The 15434-nt window shown below is 49.0% G+C and overlaps 1 protein-coding gene and 1 pseudogene across 2 annotated transcripts in view; both read left to right on the top strand.

Moving 5' to 3' along the window:
• The window catches only part of LOC136627324 (zinc finger protein 585A-like), a 525937-nt gene that overhangs the window by 374336 nt on the left and 136167 nt on the right, over positions 1-15434 (top strand). The gene's annotated exons all lie outside the window — the stretch shown is intronic.
• Positions 1-15434, top strand: part of LOC136627322 (zinc finger protein 420-like) — a 417405-nt pseudogene that overhangs the window by 398258 nt on the left and 3713 nt on the right.

The raw sequence follows: 15434 nt of genomic DNA, 5'->3' as shown, positions 1-15434 counted from the left end.
GGCAGCATCCTCACACAGAGAAAGAGGAATCCTGGGGAGTGAAGGACCAGGATGCTCTGACCAGAAGAGGGCAGCATCCTCACACAGAGGAAAAGAAATCCAGGGGGGTGAAGAACCAGGACCCCCCCAATCAGGAGGGGGCAGCATCCCCAAAAAGGGGAAGGGAAATCTTGGAGGGTGAAGGACCAGGACCCTTTGACCAGGAGTGGGCAGCATCCTCACACAGAGGAGAAATCCTGTGGGATGAAGGACTGGGACCCTCTGACCAGGAGGGGGCAGCTTCCTCACACTGAGAAGGAGAAATGCTGTTGGGTGAAGGACTGGGATCCTCTGACCAGAAGGGGGCAGCATCCTCACACTGAGGAGAAATCCTGTTGGGTGAAGGAACGGGATCCTCTGACCAGCAGGGGGCAGCATCCTCACACTTAGAAGGAGAAATCCCGAGGGGTGAAGGACCAGGACCCTCTGACCAAGAGGGGGCAGCATCCTCACACAGAGGAAGAGGAATCGTGGGCGGTTAAGAACCAGATGATCTGACCAGGAGGGGGCAGCATCCTCACACAGAAAAAGAGGAATCCTGGGGGGTGAAGGACCAGGACCCTCTGACCAGGAGAGAGCAACACCTTCACACTGAGAAAGAGAAATCCTGTGGGGTGAAGGACTGGAATCCTCTGACCACGAGGGGGTAGTATCATCACACCGAGGAGAAATCCTGAAGGGTGAAGAACCGGGACCCACTGACCAGTAGGGCGCAGCATCGACACAGAGGAAGAGAAATTCTAGAAGGATGAAGGACTGGGACCCTCTGATCAGAAGAGAGGAGCATACTTACACAGAGGAGGAGAAATCCAAGGGGTTAAGAAACGGGACCCTCCGACCAGGAGGGGGCAGCATCCTCACACAAAGAAAGATGAATCCTGGGCGGTGAAGGACCGGAACCCTCTAACCAGAAGGGGGCAGAATCCTCACAAAGAGGAAGAGGAATCCTGGGGGGTGAAGGACCAGGACCCTCTGACCAGGAGAGGGCAGTATCCCACCACAGGGGAAGAGAAATCCTGGGGGGTTATGGAACAGGACCTTCGACCAGGAGCAGGCAGCATCCTCACACAGAGGAAGAGAAATCCTGGGGGTGAAGTACCGGGACCCTCCGACCAGGAGAGGGCAGCATCAACACAGAGGAAAAGAAATCCTCGAGGGATGAAGGACCGGAACCCTAAGACCAGGAGGGGGCAGCATTCTCACACAGAGGAAGAGAAATCCTGGTGGGTGAAGGACTTGGAGCCTGTGACCAGAAGGGGGCAGCATCGACACAGAGGAAGAGGAATCGTGGGCGTTTAAGAACCAGATGATCTGACCAGGAGGGGGCAGCATCCCCACACAGAGAAAGAGGAATCCTGGGGCCAACAAGACCAAGTCTTCCTGCATTTTACGCACAGCCCTCCCAGCAGCCTCCTCTTCTCCTATCTCCACAGAACGCATTATTAGTAAACCCCTCCCCTTACAGTCATGTGACCTCAGACCATGTGACTTCCTGTCCTTAGACCTCCTAGGAGCCCTTCCATTCCAGCATCTACCCCGGTGGAGGTATGGTAGTGTTATGAGACCTTCTGGCATCAGCAGGTTGTATGATAGGTCCTCATGAAGGAGACGGCGCCCCCTGGTGGATGATGGGAGTCGCTGCTGGAAGTTACCAGCTGTAACCCTTTCACTGCCTGAGAGGTGACATGTGCTCTTCACACAGCAGGGGGGACAATTAGGAGTTTAAGGGTTAATAACTGTAACCCTGCACTGGGCACTGAGTCCTATAGGGGCTGTGAGGAAGGGGTCCACTGAGGGATCTCCAACAGACGGCAGCTCAGGGGCTTTCTGCAGTGACAGGAAGAAGGCGGCACGTTGTCATCTGTAGGTCGGTGTGAGTCTCCCACACAGGGAAGCGCCGTCTATGGAGAGCAGCGCCATTGTTTATTACATTCACTGCAAGTCAGAAGTTGTAGAAGAGGAGAAAAACCTGCGGAATGTCCGGAGCGAACGCAGAAATTGTAGGGAGAAACACGGAGGATCCGTCGGTGAGCGACATAACTCTATCCGCCATCTAGACCATAGAAGACGTGTGTGATGTCACCGGTCACTATTATGTCACTACTGTCACCACTATCTAATGTCACCGGTCACTATTATGTCACTACCGTCACCACTATCTGATGTCACTGGTCACTATTCTGTCACTACTGTCACCACTATCTGTTGTCACCGGTCACTATTATGTCACTACTGACACCACTATCTGATGTCATCTGTCACTATTCTGTCACTACTGTCACAACTATCTGATGTCACAGGTCACTATTCTGTCACTACCGTCACCACTATCTGATGTCACCGGTCACTATTCTGTCACTACTGTCATCACTATCTTATGTCACCGGTCACTATTATGTCACTACTGTCACCACTATCTGATGTCACCTGTCACTATTCTGTCACTACCGTCACCACTATCTGATGTCACCTGTCACTATTCTGTCACTACTGTCACCACTATCTGATGTCATCTGTCACTATTCTGTCACTACCATCACCACTATCTGATGTCAACTGTCACTATTCTGTCACTACTGTCTCCACTATCTGATGTCACCGGTCACTATTCTGTCACTACTGTCACCACTATCTGATGTCACCGGTCACTATTCTGTCACTACCGTCACCACTATCTGATGTCACCGGTCACTATTCTGTCACTACTGTCACCACTATCTGATGTCACCGGTCACTATTCTGTCACTACCGTCACCACTATCTGATGTCACCTGTCACTATTCTGTCACTACTGTCACCACTATCTGATGTCATCTGTCACTATTCTGTCACTACCATCACCACTATCTGATGTCAACTGTCACTATTCTGTCACTACTGTCTCCACTATCTGATGTCACCGGTCACTATTCTGTCACTACTGTCACCACTATCTGATGTCACCGGTCACTATTATGTCACTACCGTCACCACTATCTGATGTCACCGGCCACTATTATGTCACTACCGTCACCACTATCTGATGTCACCGGTCACTATTCTGTCACTACCGTCACCACTATCTGATGTCACTGGTCACTATTCTGTCACTACTGTCACCACTATCTTATGTCTCCGGTCACTATTATGTCACTACCGTCACCACTATCTGATGTCACCGATCACTATTCTGTCACTACTGTCAGCACTATCTGATGTCACCGGTCACTATTCTGTCACTACTGTCACCACTATCTGATGTCACCGGTCACTATTCTGTCACTACCGTCACCACTATCTGATGTCATCTGTCACTATTCTGTCACTACCGTCACCACTATCTGATGTCACCTGTCACTATTCTGTCACTACTGTCACCACTATCTGATGTAACTATTCTGTCACTACTGTCACCACTATCTGATGTAACTATTCTGTCACTACTGTCACCACTATGTTATGTCACCGGTCACTATTCTGTCACTACTGTCACCACTATCTGATGTCACTATTCTGTCACTACTGTCACCACTATCTGATGTCACCGGTCACTATTCTGTCACTACTGTCACCACTATCTGATGTCACTATTCTGTCACTACTGTCACCACTATGTTATGTCACCGGTCACTATTCTGTCACTACTGTCACCACTATCTGATGTAACTATTCTGTCACTACTGTCACCACTATGTTATGTCACCGGTCACTATTCTGTCACTACCGTCACGACTATCTGATGTCACCGGTCACTATTCTGTCACTACTGTCACCACTATCTGCTGTCACCTGTCACTATTCTGTCACTACTGTCACCACTATCTGATGTCACCTGTCACTATTCTGTCACTACTGTCAGCACTATCTGATGTCACCGGTCACTATTCTGTCACTACCGTCACCACTATCTGATGTCACCGGTCACTATTATGTCACTACTGTCACCACTATCTGATTTCACCTGTCACTATTCTGTCACTACTGTCCCCACTATCTGATGTCACCGATCACTATTCTGTCACTACTGTCACCACTATCTGATGTCACCGGTCACTATTCTGTTACTGCTGTCACCACTATCTGATGTCACCGATCACTGTTCTGTCACTACTGTCACCACTATCTGATGTCACTATTCTGTCACTTCTGTCACCACTATCTGATGTCACCGGTCACTATTCTGTCACCACTATCTGATGTCACTATTCTGTCACTACTGTCACCACTATCTGATGTCACCTGTCACTATTCTGTCACTACCGTCACCACTATCTGATGTCACCGATCACTATTCTGTCACTACTGTCACCACTATCTGATGTCACCTGTCACTATTCTGTCACTACTGTCACCACTATCTGATGTCACTATTCTGTCACTTCTGTCACCACTATCTGATGTCACCGGTCACTGTTCTGTCACTACTGTCACCACTATCTGATGTCACTATTCTGTCACTTCTGTCACCACTATCTGATGTCACCGGTCACTATTCTGTCACTACTGTCACCACTATCTGATGTCACTATTCTGTCACTACTGTCACCACTATCTGATGTCACCTGTCACTATTCTGTCACTACCGTCACCACTATCTGATGTCACCGATCACTATTCTGTCACTACTGTCACCACTATCTCATGTCACCTGTCACTATTCTGTCACTAGTGTCACCACTATCTGATGTCACTATTCTGTCACTACTGCCACCACTATCTGATGTCACCTATCACTATTCTGTCAAAACACAGTAAAAAGCAGCTCTGAACTTGGAGAAGAGTCATTGGGGCGGTCGCTGCCGACTTCTCCCTGCCTGGGTCGGTTATCAGTCCAATTGATCCGGGTGAGGAGAACCCTGTCGGGATTTTGTGTTGCCTGTAGTTCATAAAACTCACAAAACAGCTTCTCTTTAATATCATCTTAAAGGTGTTTTTTTCCATGAATTGCTACATTACCCCTGTGTCCTTCCTGGTTGCTGCTGACCAGGACATGTGATTGGCTGCAGCCAATCACTGGCTACAGCGGAGAGCTTTTATAGCCAGTGATTGGCTGCGGCAGTCACATGTCCTGGTCAGCAGCAACCAGGAAGGACACGGGTTTTTTTTTACATTGTTTCATATTCTTTCCATTTAGGACCCTACATGACTGATTCATCAAAGATGGAGAAGGACAGAAACCAGATGGCTGAAAGTGTATTAAATATCACCCTAGAGATACTCTTCCAGCTTACTGGGGAGGTGAGAGATTCTGATGATGTCACAATACATCATTCTTATCTATGGTAATAACATGATGTCACTGGAGGGGGGAGAGATTCTGATGATGTCACATCATTCTTATCTATGGTAATAACAGATGATGTCACTGGGGAGGTGAGAGATTCTGGTGATGTCACAATACATCATTCTTATCTATGGTAATAACAGATGATGTCACTGGAGAGGGGAGAGATTCTGGTGATGTCACATTACATCATTCTTATCTATGGTAATAACAGATGATGTCACTGGAGAGGGGAGAGATTCTGGTGATGTCACATTACATCATTCGTATCTATGGTAATAACAGATGTCACTGGAGAGAGGAGAGATTCTGATGATGTCACATTACATCATTCTTATCTATGGTAATAACAGATGATGTCACTGGAGAGGGGAGAGATTCTGATGATGTCACATTACATCATCCTTATCTATGGTAATAACAGATGATGTCGCTGTAGAGGTGATGGACTCTGGAAATGTCTGTAGTGATATTTATTAATGTCTCCCCATATACAGGATTACACAGTAGTGAAGAAGACCTCTAGTGATGACTGTCGGGCCCCTGTGTGTGATGGATGGGGAAGACCCCTGAGCCCAATTATGGCTCCCCCACTTCACCCCCCGATACATGAGGACATCAATGTACAGATGATTCTTGAACTTACCAACAAGATGATTGAGTTGCTGACTGGAGAGGTGATGCTGCAGGGAATGCTGGGACATTATACAGTAAGAGCACTGGAGGCTTCTGGGTAATGACTGTATATTGTGTTGTCAGGTTCCTATAAGGTGTCAGGATGTCGCTGTCTATTTCTCCATGGAGGAGTGGGAGTATTTAGAAGGACACAAGGATCTGTACAAGGACACCATGATGGAGACCCGCCAGCCACTCCCATCACCAGGTAATGGATATATTTAGCAAGATTGTAGCTGGGGGAGTGGGGCATGTGCCCCTGGAGCTTGTAGGCAGGAAGGTGCTGGGCAGGCAGGACACTGTGCTAGTTGGATTAGTGAAGCCACTAACTACACAGTTGTTGATTAAAGTCAGCGTATAATCAGTAGTCCTACATATCAGCAATACACATTTAATCGCTGATATGTAAGCATCCCGGTCCTACAGTGATGCTAGTCAGCGACTGCCCGGCGGACGGCTGCTGTATCAAGCGTTAGCTAGAGAATGCGGCTGCAGAAGATCTCTGCTCCACCAGCCCTACTGCTACAGTATCAGGCGGCGGTGCAGGGCTGGAGAGGTGCCTTGGCTCATGCTGCCCCCGAACCCCAAACTATCCCCACCAGCCCCTCCTCCACTTTGCATTTACTGCTTGCAGGCCCGGAGGAGGAGGGATCCGGCATCACCGGTAAGAGGTTGTGGCTACACAGTGCAGCATGCCTTCATTGTGCTGCTATGTGTCAAACGAGGGTGCTGGATAATGGGAAAGGAGAACGGAGAGGGACTGTTAGATACTAAGGTCAGGACCTGAGAATGGGATGGTGAGGCAATGGAAAGAAAAAATGAATTTTGTGAAAGTATGGATGCAAAAAGTGTGGCACTGGTGATAATAATGCTTGGTAGGATATTGGTATGGTATTTAAGAGGTGTATGGAATGAAGTACGATATGGTGTTATGATTAGAGATGAGCAAGCACCAAAATGCTCGGGTGCTCGTTACTCGAGTCAAACTTTTTCGTAATGCTCAAGAGCTCGTTTCAAATAACGAACCACATTGAAGTCAATGGGACTCTCGAACATTTTTGAAGGTGACCCATGCTCCTCATGGGGAAGGTTGTGCGAATCGCCTGAAAACATCAGAAAGTGATGGAAACAGAAAGGCATAGGGAACAGCAGGGGCAACATGTATGGATGCATCTGAGGCTCTCAGGTCACACTATTAAGCCAAATTGTGGGCAAGAGCCTGGCGGTCAACCCCCTAACAATTTAGTTGGGACAGACCATAATCAGCAAGGCACACATGCTGGCACACCTTAGCTAAGCACCACACTAGGTGCAACGAAGGCCAATCACTGCCTGCGGGTGACACCACTGCCTCTTCTCCTGTGTTACATTCTGGCATTGCTGTCCACTCCCCACCAAGACGCAGGCACGAGGATGCGTCCACAGCGTACTGAAAATTTTTCCCAGCGCTGCATCCATCTGTCCACATCCCAGACAGGGTAAGGTGCACCCCTTCGCGTACTTCGCCGAAGGGAGCTTCACGACGCCGTAGGACGGTCCAACGCCGCCCCTTCACGGAGCGGCATGTGAAAGAGGAGCGGCCCTTTCCTCTCGTCCTGGGGGTTCAGGTCAACCCGCCTTTGTCCAGGAGTAATGGCGGAGAGCTAGTGGTCTTGACCTATTTTCTCAAAGTGCCGAGAAGGAGTGGGGATGTGCACACTGGAGTCAATGCACCGTAGCCGCCCTGCTGACGACTTTCTTTGGGACAGAGCCACGGAGTCCCTGGGTCCCCACTCTGCCGATCTGCCCGCGGTAGCTGGCGGGTGGCCGTCTGACGTGGGCACCTCCTCCAAGCGTCCGGGCACACAACGACGCCTCTGCCAGTTGAGGAAGTGGTGCAAATAGAAAAAAAATATATCTCCACGAGGGGCTTGTTAACCAGTGCCCCAGGGAAGGACAACATGAACCGTGAAGAAATTAGTGGCCAAAGATGGTTTCCGCGCTGGGATACGTTTCCGTACGCCGGGTGACCCTTTTAAAGTTGTGCTTTATAGCTGACAAATCGCAGACAAATTAATGTATAATTGTAAGTGCTATCTCATGCCACCTCCGTCGCAGCATTTCATTAGCCACAACAAACGCCAGCATAGTGGGGACTCAGAGGCCAGTACTTCTACATTGTTTATGAAGAAAGCAACCCATTTTAAAAAGAATTTTTTTTTACCAACATTGCAGGTGAGAACCTGAAAGATCTGTGGAGCGAGAGTGCAGGGTAATTGTTTACCAAGACTATAGGCGAACCCCTGAAACGTGTACCAAGACTATAGGCGAACCCCTGAAACATTTGTGTACCAAGAGTATAGGCGAACCCCAGAAACAATTGCTTTACCAAGAGTATAGGCGAACCCCTGAAACATCTGTGTACCAAGCGTATAGGCGAACCCCGGAAAAATTTGTGTACCAAGAGTATAGGTGTACCTCTGAAAAAGTTGTTTACCCAGAGTGCAGGTGAAACCCTGAAAATTTTTTTTAAAATAGAGTTCATACTTGCTTAATTTGCTAACTGAGCCTGTAGGCAGCCCTCCGTAAAAAAATTAGTTTTTACAGAGCATGCTGACATGCTGGTTTAGGAGGAGGAGGGAGAAAATCAGAAAAGGCTAGTTCAAGCTACTTCTTCCCTTTTTTGGAGGAATAGAGGGTGCATGGTTCTCCAGTTCCAGCTTAAAGATACTTTATATTATGCTGCTTTCCACTGGTGAAGAAGAAAGGTCAGGGGAAATCAAGGCTTTGTTCATCCTAATGAGTGTAGGCCTGTCGGTGCTGTCAGTTGACAGGCGGCTACGCTTATCCGTGATAATTCCCCCAGCAGCACTACACACCCTCTGTGATATGACCCTAGCGGCAGGGCAGGCCAGCACCTCCAATGCGTACAGTGCAAGTTTGTGCCATGTGTCAAGCTTTGACACCCAATAGTTGTATGGAACAGAGGGATTACAGAGGACGTTGGTAAGATCGGCTCTGTACTCCCACACCATCTTTTTACAGTGTTCCCTCCTACTCAGCCTAGACTGGGGAATGGTGACACAGTCTGGCTGGGGAGCCATAAAACTGACAAAGGCCTTGAAGAGTGTCCCCCTGCCTGCGCTAGACATGCTGCCTGATCCCTGCGTCTTCCCTGCTTGTTGTCCCAATGAACTACGTTCTCTACCGCTAGCATTGTCAGATGGGAACTTTAGTATCAGCTTTTCCACCAGGGCCTTGTGGTATTGCATCACTCTCGTACTCCTTTCCTCTTCGGGAATGAGAGTGGAAAGGTTCTCCTTATACCATGGGTCGAGAAGGGTTAGCAGTAATCTGTGTTGGCAAGAATGCGTCTAACGCGAGGGTCACGGGAAAGGCAGCTTAACATGGAGTCAGCCATGTGTGCCATGTGAGTCCAGTATGCAACACATCGCTTTCTTCACTAGGAGGATGACTCTCAGTCTCCTTCTCCTCCTCCTCTTCAGCCCATGCACGCTGAACAGATGTGAAGGAAGTAGCATGGGTACACTCTGCAGTGTGGGCAGCAATCTCTTCTCACTTCTCCTCCTCCAATACGTGCTGAGAAACAGATATGCGGGTGGTCTGACTAGACCACCCTCATATCACCCGATTGAACATGTGCGCCAGGCATGGCACATATGTTAGTCTGCCAAGCTGCACAGCCACCACAAGGTTACGGCCATTATCACACACGACCATGCCTGGTTGGAGGTTCAACGGCAAAAGCCACAGATCTGTCTGCTAGGTCAAACCCTGTAACAGCTCTTGGGAGGTGTGCCTCTTGTCACCAAGCTGAGTAGTTTCAGCACGGCCTGTTGACGCTTCCCCATAGCAGTGCTGCAGCGCCTCGAGCTACTGACTGAAGGAGACGTGCTCACAGATGGTGAAGGCGGGACAGATGGAGAGGTGGAGGAGGAGGAGCAGAGCAGAGGGGGTATGGAGGAGGTGGCAAAATAAGCCAGAGAAACCATGACCGAGGTAGGACCCGCAATCTTCGGTGTGGATAGCACGTGAGCGGACCCATCGTCAGACTCTGTCCCAGCCCCCACCAGGTTAACCCAATGTGCCGTCAGGGAGATGTTATGTCTCAGCCCGCCAGCACTTGTCCATGTGTTGGTGGTTAAGTGGTCCTTCCCAGTAACCGCGTTGGTGAGGACACGGTTTATATTCCGTGACAAATGCTGGTGTAGGGCCGGGACGGCGCAGCGGGAAAAATATTGGTAACTGGGGACCGAGTAGCGAGGGACGGCCGCCACCATGAGGTTGCGGAAAGCCTCAGTTTCTACCAGCCTATATGGCAGCATCTCCAGGATCAGTAGTTTGTAGATATACACGTTTAGCGATTGTGCATGCGGGTGGGTGGCCGCATATTTCCGCTTGCGCTCTAATGCTTGGGTTATGGACATATGGACAGCTGAACGCTGCGAAGGAACACATTAGTGGAGGCAGCGGAGGACCGTGCAATTGTGTGGGTATTTGAGGTGTAGTTCCCGTTGTTGGATCGGATAGAGTAAACTGTGAGTCTCTCTCTTTGCCTAAACTTTGTGGCTAACAGCTTATCGGGTTTATTAGCCAGTCAGTAGTAACAGGCTTTCGTCCACTGGAGGGCCCTCTCAACCTGGTCTGTGTAGAGGAGATTCAACTAAAGCTTAACATCTCTTATTTCTTTAATCAGGGCTAAGCTGGAGAGCTGTTGGTTCGCTCGCTACAGGATGCCCAACCGCGCTCCAGGTTTACTATGTTCCCAGCTCTCTCTAGCTTAATGTGTGACGCGATATTAATGATCTGTCCCCTCATGTATTCTTTATGTGCTAACCAGACCCAAACCGGTTGTGAGTTGGGGATGACATTCGTATCTAAGTAGGTTTTGAGTTGGTCATTAATTTAGGAATAAGACACTGGATTTTTTAAAAGAGGTTCATTAAGTCTCCATCTTGCAGAGTGTGAGTGTGTGAAAGTTGATCCAGGAAGTGCAATATAACTATATCATGGTCCGACCAGACACATGGGATATTTCTGGCCTGAACCAGTGCCGGCAGAATCAAAGGGGATACGAGGATCTAATCTATGCGTGAGTAAGGCTTGGGCAGAGAGAAGGTGCAATTCCTTCTTGCTCCATGATTCTCCCTCCACACATCCGCTATTGCCAAATCCACCAGTGCGGCCCTCAATGAGACTCGCTGAGCTGGACATAGTCTATCAAGACCCGAGTAAGAACAATCCATAGAGAGGGACCGCACCATATTGAAATCTCCTATCCAATAAATGTGAGTATCTGGAATGTTTCGGAGTTTATTGGCTACCATGGAAAAGAGTTTATGTGAATTTGTGGTAGGAGCGTAGGAGTTAACTATTGTTACTTTATTATCATAGAGAGAGCCCTGCAGAATAAGGAATCTGCCCTGTGGATCAGCTTCCATATGGGTGACGATCAGGAGGAGAAAGTTATAATGAGGATAGTAACCCTCTGGTGTTTCTTAGGGGCTGTTGAGGAATATATTTTAGAGTACTGGGGGTGAGGAGGAGAAGTGAGTCTCCTGTAGGCAAATAATGTCTGGTTTAAATTTCAAATATTGGGCCAGAGCTTTGCGTCTTTGTAGAGGCACATTAAACCCCTTAACTTTATGAGATAGGATAACTACCATTTTGCTGATTGTTTATTATTATATCTCAGTTCTTGGATGAGAGTCTCCATGGTTTCTACCCATTCGAGGCCTAGAAGGCCCTGATCTAGGAATTACAGCCCTTCCACAGGGAGCTTGTCTACATATCGATCCTACATATCGGAGGAGATAGACATAGTGCTTACATGTGGATGTTACCTTAGATAAAAACACATAGCTGGGAAAACTTACAACTAACAGAAACATAGCCACAATGTATTGGGCTTGTAAACGCAGAGTGGTCCAGACGTCAGGCGCGTTCCCCATAATATGTGAGACACCCACCACGTCCAGGGACGTTTCAGAATAGCACTTGAACAGCTAATCACTCAGGGTGGCCCCCAGTGATAAGGAATGTCTTGAAATGTCTCTTGGGGGGTCAGAGAGATGCTTTGTAAAGACTAGTAGATGAATAAAGTCCAAAATTACAGCCCCCTCCATGTAATTCCCCACCCCAGGTGATGCTGTGTTACATATGGAAGAGTACCGTATAGTCCCGTAGTTGAATGGAGCTCCACATCACTGGGAGGGCCGATCTTGGCATGGAGATACAGTCATTGACCAGGTTCTCATTGGCCGCTGGCCTCTGGGTGTCACGACATTCGGAGAATCGAGGGGAAATCTTTCTTCCACCAAAGCACATCTTCCTTCTTCCAGGATTCAGAAATAATATATTTGCTGGATGATCTTCACGTTCAATGTGAAGGGGAAGTTCCATCTATAATGGATATTCGCTCTTTGTAAAACTTGAGTGAGAGGACTCAGACTTCTTCTTTTAGCCAGAGTGATTGGGGCAATTACCGCATAGATCTGGACAGACCTCGGAAGCCCCAGGAGCACGGTCAGATTTTTTGCAGCTGCTGGTATCTGGTCGCTCATCGCGCCATAATGGAGTTTGAGGACAATGTCTCTTGGCAGATTTGGGTTGTTAAGTGTGGCCAGGGCACGGTGGATACGGATGATACGTAAGCTTTCTTAAAGGGGTTCTGACATGAAAAAAAAAAAATTGTACTCACCTTGCCTGGCCTGGCCCGATCGCCAGCCATGTCCCCTCCAGCCGGCATCTTCTTCTGTGCCTTTAAAGCAGAGCAGGAGCGGTCAAAAAGACCGCTTCCTGCTCTGGTCCATCCGTCAGGCACTTCCGAGGTCGACGGACGGACCGCCACAGCAAGCACGTCACAAGCAGTGCTTGTTGTGGGCGGCCCGTCCGTCCTGGCTGAACTCCGGAGTGCTGAGCATGCGCAGTGGAGACGCGGCCCGTCCTGACTCCTGTCAGAGGGCACCTCTCCACTGCGCATGCGCGCGATCCCGGAGCGGCGCGGCTGCTGGAGGAAGAAGACTGCCTGCCGGGAGGCATACTAGCACTTTCTGCTTAGGTTAAGCAGCGCTGCTGATTAGAGTCACCTGATTGGCTCTTCGGCACCACGTGACTGCACAGCGTGCATCAATCAGGTGGCTCTAGTCAGGCTGCTTAACCTAAGCAGAAAGTGCTAATATGCTGCCGGGAGATGACCCCCCCCCCCCCCCCCCCCGATGTCAACAACAACAGGAGAACAGGTAAGTATAAGATTTTTATGCTTTAGCAGCCATTAACCCATGGGTTCCCTGGGTCCATTAGGCAGACCAGGGAACAATGGCTGCTAAAGCATAAAAACATTATTCGTGTCAGAACCCCTTTAAGAGACCTGTGTTAGCAGCGCAGAGAACAAATTAGTTGCAACTTCATGGATGTTAGTGATAGCCTCTGGCATACCTCTGATTCGGATATTGGCCCGTCTACTTCAGTCTTCCAGATCCTCACATTTCAATTCTAAAGCTTCTATCTGCTCAGAGTAATCTTCGCCCCAGCTCGTTCCTCATCCAGGGCATCTACTCTGTCATCTGCCTTGTGTTTCAGATCCGTAGTACGTTGTCCTACATCATGTATCTGGCCGTTGATATCGCATAGTGTAGATGGTAATTCTGCTTTAAAGAGATGTTGAATACGAAGAAAAAGCGCTGTAACTAGAGATGAGCGAGTATACTCGCTAAGGGCAATTGCTCGAGCGAGCATTGCCTTTAGCGAGTATCTCCCCGCTCGAGAGAAAAGGTTCGGGTGCAGGCGCGGGGGAGCTGTGAATTGCGGCAGTCAGCGGGGGGGGGGGGGGGGGGGGGGAAGGGGGGCGGGGGGGGGGGAGAGATCTCCCCTCCGTTCCTCCCTGCTCGCTGCCGGCACCCGAACCTTGTCTCTCGAGCGGACAGGTACTCGCTAAGTGCAATGCTCGCTTGAGCAATTGCCCTTAGCGAGTATGCTCGCTCATCACTAGCCGTAACGGAGTCTTCTGATGTTGATAGTGGGAGGACAGATAGGTCTCCTAGCGGTGGAGATGTTGGGTTGTCCATATGTGGAGTCTGAACCTGTGACCTCTCCAGTTCGGATGGGCTGGGTCGGGGGCTTGAGAATAGTTCTGGGAGTATGCTCTGGGATGTAAAAGGTCATGATTTATTCTGTTTGCTGTTTTTCTTTGTCTTAATGACAGACTTCAATCCGGCTCTCAATGAAATATCCAGGATGGGGGTGGAGCACAGGTCACGAGTGAAGAAGAAACATCGTGCCCGTGTATGTGGCCTTCCAGCTTAGTGGGGGTCCTAGTGGGTCTGCTGCATATAACTAGAAATAGGAAATTGAATTGGCCAGCAGTACGGGGGCCTGAGCAGATTCCGCTGGTTGTGGTTCTTTTCAAAACACTTGATGCAAAAATCGCTGTGCATGAACTGTAGAATATATATGAGGTATAGGAGGGTGTACTATCAGAGCTGGCCACTAGGTGCCATAAATACAGCACCAGAACCAAGGTCATAACATAATTACAACACCAAAACCAAGCTTGGTGATGTACATACATACAATACCAGAACCAAGCTTGGTACGTAAATACAGCAGCTGAGCCAAGCTGTGTACATGTAAACAGAACCAGGAACTGTATTTCCCCTTTATGACCAGTTTCAGACGAGCGCATTAAGGGCACATTTTACAGATGTATCGCAGCCTGACTGCAGGTCTACAGACCCGAACTTGCGGCACGACAGGGAACTATGAAGTGTATAGGCTGCAGGAAGAAGCAGGGGCATACAAAGAACCCTTGGGGACCTAGAGCAAATCTCAGACCCCCCCCCCCCCCCGGAATAAATTAAAAAGTATGTAATATATTATTTTCTTCCTGTTTTCTTGCAACAAAACTTACTTCTCCTCCCTCTTCCCATTAAGCTGCTGCTGCAACCACTTATTGACATTTCAGTGCCCCTCCCCCTCCCTTTACATCCAATAATATGCCCATTGTGGGCATGCCCCTTACTTGATGTAATATTGCCCCCTGCTATGGCCTCAATTAGGAATGTGACTCGCTCTAAGGCTTCAATCAATAATATGACCCCCACTCTGTGGCCTCAGTTAGTATTGTGACCTCCTATGCTCCCAATCAGTGGCATAACTAGAGTCTTATGGGACTCAGAATAAACTTTAAACACCAAAAGGTATCAGCTCCATCATCCTCCAATGTCCCCCAAACAGACCCCATGTTCCATTGCCCCATTATCCTCCATTGTGCGCTCGCTCTCTCCGGCTCACAACGTGACCTCACTTCTTCCCCCCCTGTGCGGTCAGTCAAACTACAGTGAACGCTGGAGCCGGGGAGGGAGGTCACTCTGTCAGCCTATGAGAGAGCGGGACATGACAGTACCGTAAGACTGTCAGCACTAGTACTTGCAGGAGTCCCCGTACCTTTGAGAGCAGC

The sequence above is a fragment of the Eleutherodactylus coqui genome, chromosome 5, assembly GCF_035609145.1.
Source record: "Eleutherodactylus coqui strain aEleCoq1 chromosome 5, aEleCoq1.hap1, whole genome shotgun sequence".
NCBI classification, from domain to species: domain Eukaryota; kingdom Metazoa; phylum Chordata; class Amphibia; order Anura; family Eleutherodactylidae; genus Eleutherodactylus; species Eleutherodactylus coqui.
The sequence above is the reverse complement of the archived record's forward strand: the minus strand, read 5'-3'. Positions and strand labels throughout refer to the sequence as shown.